We start from the raw sequence: 11,852 nt of genomic DNA, 5'->3' as shown, positions 1-11,852 counted from the left end.
GTTCCTCACAGAATTAACAATAGAACTCCCCTATGACCCAGCAGTGGCACTGCTAAGAATTTACCCGAAGGATACAGGAGTGCTGATGCATAGGGACATATGTAGTCTTTATCTTTTAAAAATATTTATTTATTTTGAGAGAGAGAGAAAATAATATGAGTGGGGGAGGGGCAGAGAGAGACGGAGAGAGAAAATCACAAACAGGCTCTGGGCTGTCCACGCAGAGGACACGAAAATGATACAAAAAGGAAATTATGAAATTTAAAAGCTTGATAAACTGGACTTTATAAGACACTTAAAACTTCCTATTACAAAAACATATTAAGTAAACAACAGGGCAAGTCACATAAGTGGAGGGAGCTTTCATTTGTTTGCCATATTTGTGAGATGTAGATTTTACAAAGGGCTCCACTGATACATATCTTCTTACAACTCTATGACAAGAAGATGAATTGCCAAATAAAAAGTGGGCCAAATATTTGAAAAGACAATTCACAAAAGGTGCTCCTGTTGGCAGACAGCTCCTGTGGACGTCCTGTATCCCTGCGTGGGGAACACGCCCAAATCATGAGCCTGTGCTGGAAGCTGGAGACTTTACCACCAGAGGGATTGGCAGAAACACCTCCTTGGTGACGTCTCCGGGAATGAAAGACAAAATCTGCTTTCCTTTCTAGAAATACTTGCTTACATTCCGGGGTAGTGAATAATCTTGCTTTTCAGAGAGGAGCACAAGCAGATATGTCCGCAGCCTCATAAAAGTTCGGAGACTTTTAATTTTAGGGTCCTGTGGTGCATGCACCCCACTGCACGTACTGGCACATATGGGTAACATCTGGTCCCTCGTGCCTGGCCCTGTGTGAATTCGGGTAATGCACAGGATGCTGCTCTGTTTATTGTTCTTGCTGTGAGTGATAACTCTTCCCTGTCTCTGACCGGGGGTCTTGTGTCCTTCTGTCAGGATATGGATAAAATTATGGCAAACCAAGTACTTAGCATGCAAGTTGGGTAAGATGCCGGGCCCTTCCCAGATTTGGACTTCTGGACGAATTCCACTTCTGGACGAGGCAGATGAGGGCCCCGAAGACCAACTGGGGGAACCTGAGGAAAGTTCATGAGAATTTGTGCTTGACTCAGTGACCATCCTCTGTGATCAGTTGGGTGATATGGTGTCTTCCCCTTTGTCTCCCGTTAATAAGATGGTTTGGAGGTGGCTGTGGGGTTGAAGCAAGTAGCCCACATGGGGTTTTGGGTGTTGCCCTCTCCTCTGGGTGGAGGGAAAGGGCTGTGTGTCCCAGGGCTGGCGGAGGGCTTTGGGTGGATTACAGACATCGGGAGATTGGTGGGTTGAACCACACGCAGTTGTCATGCTGTTGAAGCCTGAATGCCAGAGACACTTTCTCCACGTCACCCTCTGCCCCTCAGCGCCCTTTAGGATTCAGGGTGCGGCCGAGTTCTCCTGGCGCCAGAGGAGGAGTGGGATCTTGAATATTCTGTGAGAAGAGCATCTCAATTCCTTTCTCTGTTGGCCATACGTGCCTGGGTCATCACCGTACCTGGTCCTGTGGGGGGAGGGGTACTGGGTATGGTGGGGGAGGGGCAAAGGTGCTGTGATGGTTTATTTCATGTGTCCCCTTGGAGGCTGGTTTTGCATGAGACTCACACTAAAAGTGGTGAGTGCTGAGTAAGCAGACCACCTGCCGTAATGTGGGAAAAAGGCTGTATGTACAGAACTGAAGTGTAGTAAGACCTGGCTGTTCACTGCCATTGATGGGTCAGAATCTTGCGAGAATGCCTTCTGTTGGGGACAGAAGATATTGCTAACTGCAGCCTCTGGGCTCCAAAGGGAGGCAGCCTCCCCCCCGGAGGATCTTTGGGGTTTTGGACTTGTGGCTTTCACACAACTACTAGGTACATGATGTTTGAAATGCAGCTATTAATAATACCTTGGTACTGACCTTTATTCTGAAACTGAATGCCTGACCTGTAGATGTCTGGGATTCTCTGCCTGATATTCCTATTTTAGGAAGAATGGATCACTTGAACTCTTTATTGACCAGTGGAAGATCCCTCCAGCCTTACTTGCTTGTGTCTTGTGGACACAGAGCATTGCAGATGGTCCTGTATGAGAAAGTGGCCGCTATCTCTTGGGGAAGTTCGGTCTCCCACTCTGCTGCCCTTAGCAAAAGAGTTGCTGGCTCTTTTGGGGTCCTTCATTCACAAAATTTCCCCCAAACACCTGGGCTTGGCTAAGCCGATGCCTGCCAGTGTCTCATAAGGGAGCGCAGCTCCTAGTGTGGGCTGCGCAAGCTGAGCACAGACAGGTCTGTCCTACCAGCGAGGCCGGCTCACGCTCTCAGACTGGGGCAGATCCAGGACACTCCGATGTGAGGTCATGAACTATGGAAACAGATCACGACTGCAGACTGAACTGGCTGGGTCCCTGCTGGATGCCGGATAGGGAGGGCCAGGATTCCTGTCGTGGATGGTAAGGTCTGCATTCACCGAGCACTTGCTGTGTTCTCCATCAGGACCCACTGGAAGCACGTGGTGGACAGGACTTGAGACTTGTCTTCAGGTTTTCACAAAGCCATGTGAACATCCAAGGGCGTGGCTTCTGCGCACGGGGCAAGTGTAGATGCAAAGGCACAGAGGTCTGGGGTTGGCAGTGGTTAGGAGAATTGAAAACCTTTAGAGATGCTAAATTGCCTTCCAAAGCAGGATAAAACGTGCTGTCTTCTTCCTTGTGCTTTTTAGGTCTAGGGTTTAAAATATATTTTACTGAATTATAGAGCGTCTGGCTTATGTCTCATAACACTGTTTTTATTTGAAAAGCTCTAGTCTTGTCTAGCACCTGATGCGCTGTTTTTGCTCAGAAACATTTCCGGAGCACCTATTCTCCGCCGGGCGCTGCCCTAGATGTGAAAACACAGGCAGAAGCACAACTAAGCCCCTTTCCCTTCAGAGCTCCAGCCAGGAGCCGGCCGGTCAGCAGCGCACAGTTCGCTAGCGGAACCGAGGTCAGGCAGCGGCAGGCGCTGGGAGGAGAAGTCGAAGAGATGGAGGGGGTCGGGGACGCAGTCTTCTCTATTGTGGTGCCATTTGAGGAATGATCAAAAAGAAGTCATCAATATCAGAGAATCAATAAATGTTGACTAAGTGAATGTACCTTGTAGATAAAGAATCCCCACTTAGGACAGGCATGACCAGGAGATTCCACACCCCTGGCCTCAGCTCGCAGCCGTGGATGGAGGGCCATGGATTTGGATGGAACCCAGACCCCTCCTGGACCAAACTGATGACATTTTCCAGATGGGGAACAATAGGGCTTTTTTTTTCAAATGTTTGATTTTTTTTGAGAGAGAGAGAGAGAGAGAGAGAGCAAGCCAGCATATGTGCAGGAGAGGGGCAGAGAAAGAGGGAGAAAGAGAATCCCCAGCAGGCTCCACTCTGTCGGCACAGAGTAGGGCTCGATCTCATGAACCTTAGATCGTGACCTGAGCTGAAATCAAGATTTGACACTTAACCAACTGAGCCCCCCGGGCGCCCCACATCAGGGCAGTGTGAACCATGGGCACACACCCCTAGGGCTCTGTTCTGTCCACAGCGGGAGTTGTCATTTGTTAATCAACATTCCCCTTCCAGAATTTAAACCTTGCATTTCTGCTCAGTGCTTTTCCTTGTGGGCATGTGCTCCTCTGCCTCGATTTTGTGCATTTTGTTTCAGCGCTGATTAGTCTTTGTTCTCATTTTTGACGCTATCCATGCTGATCTAAATAAAATAAAGACACACAGAGTCAAAGACGCAGAAAGTTCAGAAGTAATTTTTATTTATCTGTAGAGCCTTGCCTGTGTGAGGATTAGTTTAATTTTGGTTTCTGTGTTGTATGTGGTCTCTAAGTACTCTGCTGCTGATCCCTCTGCAATGTGGGGCCCCGGCGAGCCTCACACCCTGGCCGCCTCACACCCTGGGGGGAGGGGCCTTACACCCCGGGGGCCTCACCCGGCGATTTCACCATCAAAGACGACCACTGGCGGAAAATGATTCCCCAAAGGGTTTCTGAGCAGGTCCTTCACGCAGTGCAAGGCCAGAAGAATGTCTCTGTGAAAGCCAGGAAACCAGAGTGAGGTTGACTATCTACAGCAGGTGAACTGCTCTGGGTCTGCCATGGGCTTCCAGTGGTCCGGGTTTCTGAGGCATGTTCTTTTGGTGCTGATCTGGCCTCCGCTTGGCTACTCTGGATGCCCAGTGAGTGGAGACATACAGAGCCAAGAGTTGAGCCATGATTCAGCAAATTTTGTTCATGATGCTGAAGGTGACAGTTAATATGGGGCACAGATGGCGTCTTCATAGTCTGTAGTATTATACTGTGCCATTCAATAAAGATATGACATGAAAAACACTGTCCGATGCCTCGTACTTCAAAGTGGAATGTATATGCTATACGGCACCCTAATGTTAACTAATTTTGATGTGTTATAGTATGTTTATAACTTAATGATGTAATATAATGGACACAATATGACATAATATAATATAATATAATATAAAATAAATATAATATTCATAGGATGACTTGGTCTCAATCCTTGGAGGAATAGCTTTAAATCAGACAGAAAGAGCAGAAATCCAATTTGATTGTTAAATAGCTGGGATTTAATCCACCCAAACTTTGCTCACTAATTAGGCTGGAAGCGTGCTCTTTGAGCTCTAATGAGCACATAAATCGATGGTGATCCTGTTTAAGATGCGGAGTCTGGTTCAGAGTGTCTGGGACGAGCCCTGAGAACCCGTGTTTCTGACCAGCTCCCAGGGTGCCAGAGGCCGCTAGCCCACGGACCGCATTCTGAGCAGCAGGGGCCTGGGGCCGCTGTGTGCCGGGCGTGGGCCCTTGGGGCTGAGATCTCCCTCTGCCATCGGCAGGTCCTCTTGAGTGGAGAGTCGCCCCCTTCTCTCCAGCTGCTCTTTTTCCTACGTGTCCCACCAGGCCAAGAATCAATGGGACCACCTGTGCCGTCAAAGTCTTCAGATTTCAAGGGACAGAAAACCACATTCCAAAATGACTTTGATGAAAAGGAGACATGGGTTCCGGTATTTGGAACATCTGGGAACAGGTTGGCTTGAAGCATTTAAGTGGTGTCACCTGGACCCAGGGTTTCCCCACTTTCTTCTGGGTCCACTTACCAGCAGGAAGCGCTTGGCTCCCTTGTGACCACATGTGCGCAGGCTCCTATCCTTCCCTGACGGGCCCCAGATGGCTGGCCACATTGGACCTGACGTCCTCCAAGCTCCAAGCTCCAAGCTCTGCCCCGGAATCTTAGCAGCGTCCTGTTGCATCTGATTGGCTTCTGTTGGGTCACAATGTCATTATGAATCACAACTGTTAGTGGGGCAGAGGATCTGAAGCAGACTCTGAGCTGTCAGCACAGAGCCTGATGCAGGGATCGAACTCATGAACCTTGAGATCATGCCCTCAGCCAAAGTCAGACGCTTAACCGACTGAGCCACCCAGGTGTCGCAAAACATGTGACTCTTGATCTCAGGGTTTATGAGTTTGAGCCCCATGTTGGACGTAGGGATCACTTAAAATCTTTAAAAAAAAAAAAAGAAATCTCAACTGTCAGTGATTAAATTGTAATTGAATTGTGTCCCCAAAGAGATGTTGAAGCCCTAACCCTCAGTAACTATGAATGTGACCTTATTTGGAAATAGGGTCTTTCCAAATGTAGATGTAATTAGTCAAGACGAGGTCTTGGGTGTGGGCCCTAACCCGGTATGACTGGCTGGTGTCCTCATACAAGGGGAAGTTTGGGCACAGGGACTGAGGGCACACAAGGAGAAGGCAGAGATGGGGAGACCCGCCACCAGCTCAAGAAGGCCCAGGGTTGACGGCAAACCACCCAAAGCCGGGAGAGAGGATGGAACAGGTCCCTCTCACAGCCGCGCAGGACCTGACCCAGCCACCCCTGTCCCCAGCCTCCTGACGGGGTGATGCTACATGCCACGGGGTAAGCCACAGGCTCTGTGGCCTCTGGTTTGGTGGGCGTAGGACACCATCACCGCAGGGCAGTGCCCGGCATCATGCTTTGTGGGCACTGTCCTCTGCTCCGTGTCCACTCCCACGACCACCCTGGGGCTGCCCTTTGCCCAGCACAGACTGCCCGCTCCTTCAGCTGGTCCAGGAGAGAGGTGCCCGCCACGCCACTGGTGGTCCACCTGGAGCCTCCAGGGGTGCGGGGGGCGGCAGGACAAGTGCCTCGGTGGCCTGTCCTGAGCCAGCCTGTCCTCACACCTCCCTCGTTTGGGATGCTCAGCTCCCTGCCTTGTATCACTGCTCGGACCCTCCTCTCCTCTCATCCCAGCCGCAGCGAGCCTAGGAGCCTAGGCCCCCGTCTCCTTCAGACACAACAGACGCGCAAACCGCCAGCTGGTGTCTAGATTCGGAAGGAGAAAGCTGAAAGCTTGTCTGTGGCTTGTGTGTCAGCAGATGGACCGTTTTACCCACCACATCTTTCCTTTCAACACCCCTGGCACCGTTTGCGTTTATATACCCGACGTGCCGCCCCGTGGTTCCCAGGAACCAGGCCTGATTTACGACGTGAGAAAGGAAAACTGCACCTGCTTCTCCGAGAGGTTTAAAGTAAGGCATCATTAGTGGGAGTGCTGATGCTCTTCATCAGCCCGAGGGAGGCTAGTGCCAGTGAGATAGCTCGCCCGCCGGCCCCCTGCACACAGCTGGCCACAGGCCACTGCCACGGGTCTTCTCAGGCTGAGGCGAAAGGGGCTCCGTCCCTCAGCCCCCAGCACTCTGGCTGTGCGTGTGGCTGGCAAGTCCCTTTGTGCCAGTCCCCGTGTTCCTCCCCCTCCCGGCTGCCAGGACGGAGAGACAGAAAGTTTACCCTAAAGGTGGGAAGGGCCCTTCCTCTCCAAAGAGCCTTGCAACACAGTAAGAGCTTGGTCAACAAAACATCAAATCAGTGCTTTATTTACCCAAGAAGGACACCCAGTTTACCACTGAGGCAAGGCTGGCTTTTCCTCCAGGCAGCATGGGTGGCTAGACAGGGCTGCGTGGGGGCGCTGGCTGGCTCAGGAGCCGGAGTGGTGACAGACACCTGCACAAGCGCAGTGCGTACTAGGTCCCATCACTGCTCCTAATGCCTGTTTCCCTCCAATGCTCCCTTCTGTGGCCTTCGCCTCCCTACCGCTGCCGGCCACTGGCTCCGGCCACCCTGGTGTCGGCGGACCCGACGTGAGTGGGAACTTGAGTCATGCTTGTATGATTGGACATACACTCCTGACCTTGGCCTTGTACCCTGACAGAAGGGCTTCCCCTAAATCGCTTCTGTCCTTCAATGTGGACTCCAAGTGAATACATGTGCTGCAGGCTAGAGCTGGAATCCTGGAGGTGGACAGGAGAGAGGCCACTCGGACTCATGGCTTGAAGCAGCGACCCCCTCCCCCGCCCCATGAGCCCAGCACAGATCAATAAAGGCCGTCTTTCTCTGCCACTGAGGTTTCTGTGGCTGCTTGTCAGGCAGCAACAGCTGACTGGTACCGGGGCGAAGGCACCGAGGAGGTCGTTAGGAGGTGAAACCGTACTCCGTGTGGGCCCTGGTCCCACATCAGAGACCGCAGGCCCATGCGTGCACGTCTCAAACACCAAACTCCTTCCTGCCTTCCTCATGATGATTTGCGGGATAATGATGTCATTAAACAGCTTTTAAAACTTTCACATTAGCCGAGTGATGGGATCGTAACCAACACTTTGGCGAGATTTCAAAACTGAAGGGGAGTTGTGAGGTGGGTTCATTTGTAATAAAATGAAATGACTCACAGGTTTTAGTTTTCAATTATGAAAAGTTCTAGTGCCAAAGGCTCAGCAATCTGGTCCTCAGCGATTTTTGCTAGCATCTCCTCTTTGCCCGACACCCAGAGAGTCCTTCAGTCAATCAATGGCCGTCAGGGAGCTTAGCCCTCGTGGGGCTGTGTGTGGGGCCTGGGGAGGAACAGGAGCAGAAATTCTGCCCACTCTTTGGGAACTTGAAACTTAGCATAAACCAGAGCTGCTAAAGAGATAAATTATTCATTTAAAATGCTGAAAGAGCTTTCACAATGGGCTCTTTAGGCACCTTCTTTTTATAAACCATTATAATGACGTGTGTTTATTTTAAATAACTTACCAAATATAAAAAGGCACAAAGAAAATATAGATTGCCAGTAATCCTCACATTCAAATAACTGTTGTTAATGTTTTGATGAATAATTTCCCAGACATTTTTTTTCAAGACACAAACAAGGTAATTTTGTACACGCATTTCCTTTTTATTTTTTTTTAAAGTATGATATTGCTTTTTTTCATTTACTATAATGTAGCCATCTTTGCATACCAGTAACTAGTGATCTGTAGCATAATTTTAATGGCTGCAAAGTATTCCTTTGTACAGATATGCCATGATTTGCTTCATCAATTTTCCATCAGTTTAGATGATTTTCTGGTTGTAAAGACCAATGCAGTTACCATCCTCATACACTTGGGTGTGTCCAATGGTCCCCTTATGAGCTAAGACAGGTGGTGATGCCTGGCATTTTTAGGTCAAATGTAAGCTTTTTTGTATGAAGTGTTGGATATATTTGGGCACCCTGACTTGCAAGGGCTCAGTCCCAAATGTCCTCTCTAAAAGGTTGGTTATTTTGATTAGATGATTATGTCTCAATTCAAACATGTAATGGATCAGAGTCTCTTCATGTCCAAGGCTATTCTTTTCAAGTGTCTAAGTTGGTTCTGAAAGCCTGATGCCCGTGTGACTCTGTCAAAAGCTTTGTGTTGTTCCTTTCAATGAATGTTTGTTAGTCCTTCTTTTCCCTGTCGTAAGGGATGGCTGTGCGCGTGCACCTGTGGAAGGTCGGCCGTGCACACACACCCATGGAGGGACCGCCATCCACAGGCACCTGCTGGAGGGATGGCTGTCCATATGCAGGGGCAAGGACACAGTGCTACTGCATCTCTGCTAAGACCACGGCTCTAACTTACCCTGCACACTTTAGGCACCTCCTCCCAGCCCACTGACTCACGATAACGGTTGTTTTCAGCAAACCCTGGCTGGTCTCCAACTGCCAGACACCTCTTCTTGAGCAGCTGAGAAATTCACGGCATTGAAAACGTGCAGCCTGTAGACTCTACATGGTCCCCACTGCTCCCCCATGGTTAAGGCTGCTGGCTTCACCCACTTTTGTTCCTGCGTTGTTTCTATGGGTACATGGGTGTCTTTCTGGATCTTGATTTCAGAGCTTTGTAGGATCAATGGGTCTGGGAGGAAAGCACTCTCCGCCCGGGTGGGGTGGGCTTACCACTGGATTCCTCAGCTAAACTTTTCTCAATATCCCCTTCAGCCTCTGGTCCCCAGGTCCTGTGTCTGACCTCATCAAAAAAGATGGTGACTAAATCAGGGATGGCATATAGGAAACGAAGAGGTATAAGAAGACAGTGGGCTGGCAGGTGGCTTCCTCTGGCCCTTGCAATGGAGAAGCCGACCTTGCCCTTCCCCCCCAGGGGCTGTGATTTTGTCTGGAGAGCCACAGTGGGGCGGGTACAGGATACGACCCCCCTGCTCAAATCCAGGCGGCATCCACAGCACCTGGCTACTTTACAGCTTGCCCTGGGGGCGGTGGGAGGTTGCTCTCCTGTTTCCCACCCTTTCCCACCTGTCTCTTGTCTGTAAGAGGCACATGTAAAGCATAAGGCACACAAAGGTCAAAAATAAAAAGAAAGGAGGAAAAGACCTATCAGTCATATCCTACCCAGAAGACTGCTGAACTTCGGTAAATAGTAGGCAGAGTAGAGTTCAAGCCAGAATGAGTGGTGAGGCGTGCAGCCAGTCCCTGCGTGATGGCCACGGGCTCTGTTCAGTGAGAAGATATGGCCATCCCAAATGTGGAGCCCTAACAAAACAGCCCCATGTGGAAGAAGCTAAGAATGGAGAGAGCTGCAGGGGAAATGAATAAATCCACCTTTATAATTATTCCCATTATTAGAAGGAATCACACAAAAAATAAGCAAGGCTATGGGAAATCTGCACAGAGCTGAGCATTGGCCCAATGGGCCCGTGTAGAATGCTGCATTCAGTGCGAGGGCCGTAGACTAGCCTGTCACCCATGGGTGGTGAGTGGAGGTGGGGGCCGCTTTGTAGCTTCCACCTGTCTGATGGGATTGCCTTCACACAGCCCACGTCCTCTGATGGCATCGCTGTGAAGTCAGAAGCTATTACAGAAAGACAAATTGAAAAATGCACACTGGGGGGTGTCTGGGTGGCTCAATGGTTAAGCATTTGACTCTTGGTTTTGGCACAGATCATGAGGGTTTGAGCAACCCCCCCCCCCCCTGCAGGGCTCTATACTGACAGCATGGAGCCTGCTTGGGATTCTTTCTCTCTTCCCCCATCTCTGCCCCTCCCCTGCTCAAGCTCTTTCTCTCTCTCTCAAAATAAATAAATAAACTAAAAAAAAAAAAGCACACTGGTTGGGAATTTAATAACACATGGCTAGATAATTTGGGGGTTAGAAAAGAAATCTGAATGGAAGTATAAAAATAGCCAAAAAATTGATTATCTTTGGGGAAAAAACCAAACAAACCCAAACGAAAGATTGTAGACAAGTTTCTGGAGAGACTGAATAAGGAAAAAGAGACAAGGCCCAGATAAATCATGATGGATGAGGTGGAGATATGGATGAGGTGGAGATTTAAAATATAGAAGAATGCTATTAACAAACACAGTTGATTTTAGTTCTTCCAGCATCTGTGTTTAAATTTTTTTTAACCTTTATTTATTTTTGAGAGAGAGAGACAGAGTGCAAGCAGGGGAGGAACAGAGTGAGAGGGAGACACAGAATCAGAAGAAGGCTCCAGGCTCTGAATTGTCAGCACAGATCTTGTCGCGAGGCTCGAACCCACAAACCTTGAAAACATGACCTGAGCTGAAGTCTGACACTTAACCAGCTGAGGCCCCCAGGCACTCCCGGGAGCCTGTGTTTTATGAAGTCACCACGAGCTCTGAGTTAGTGGATGCTGCACCGTGGCTCCCAGGCTGAAGTCAGGCTGTGTCCCTGCCAGCCTCTCTGGTCACAGCATTTTCATCAGCCGATCAATACATCACCTTGTTTTATGTTCATTTCTGTTTAAAGACACCTTATTGAATATATATTGTTGATTCATTAACATCGAACCCACAGCCAACAGCGCTATAACTCACGCCTGAATGAAGCTTAACTAACTCGGGTGTTTTCTCTGCAAACAGCCTCCCGGCACTTAGGAAGGCTAGACGGCTCACGAGCACTGTGCTCTGGGGAACTTTAACACAGCAAAAAGCACAAAAATGCAAAAACCATGGCACCAAATAGATGCAGAAAGGACACTTGTTTGCACAGCGAGAACCAAACTAGAGGCAGAGGGTTGCTTTGCTCTGCTGCAGCCACGAACGTCTGGATTGTTGGGATCCAATCTTTCACTGCCCCGCCCGTGTCCATGGATGGCCCCCAAAACCCCTCAGGTGTTTATCCTGAGGTTACAAATAAGTTTTAGTGTGTACGCAAAGTCAGAAATTTGGAATCTGTAAAGGAGAATCAACTCTATGTGCCAATAATTCTGTTTTTGAGGACACCTTTTTTTTTTTTTTAGAGTGGTTTTAGGTTCATAACACAATTGAGACGAAGTATAGAGGTTTTCCATATGTCCCCCCTCTCCCAACACAGAGTCCCCAGTATCAACAGCATTCACACATCTTCTACTGAGGATGGAACTTCACCTACCCCATCATCACCCAAAGCTCATGGTTCACTTTAAAGTTCGCCCTTGGTGTTG

At 49.3% G+C, this 11,852-nt stretch overlaps 1 long non-coding RNA gene across 1 annotated transcript; it reads right to left on the bottom strand.

The window, feature by feature from the left end:
- Positions 1-3,582: 3,582 nt before the first annotated feature.
- On the bottom strand, positions 3,583-5,291 carry LOC120228021. The gene is made up of 3 exons (XR_005527386.1): positions 5,183-5,291; positions 4,001-4,099; positions 3,583-3,769 (listed from the first exon to the last, which is right to left on the bottom strand). It is a non-coding gene; the product is annotated as an uncharacterized LOC120228021 (long non-coding RNA).
- Between the last annotated feature and the right edge of the window lie 6,561 nt (positions 5,292-11,852).

This window comes from Hyaena hyaena, unplaced genomic scaffold (genome assembly GCF_003009895.1).
Source record: "Hyaena hyaena isolate Hyena2069 unplaced genomic scaffold, ASM300989v1 scaffold_20, whole genome shotgun sequence".
Classification (NCBI taxonomy): Eukaryota; Metazoa; Chordata; class Mammalia; order Carnivora; family Hyaenidae; genus Hyaena; species Hyaena hyaena.
This window is presented reverse-complemented; position numbering and strand designations above follow the sequence as displayed.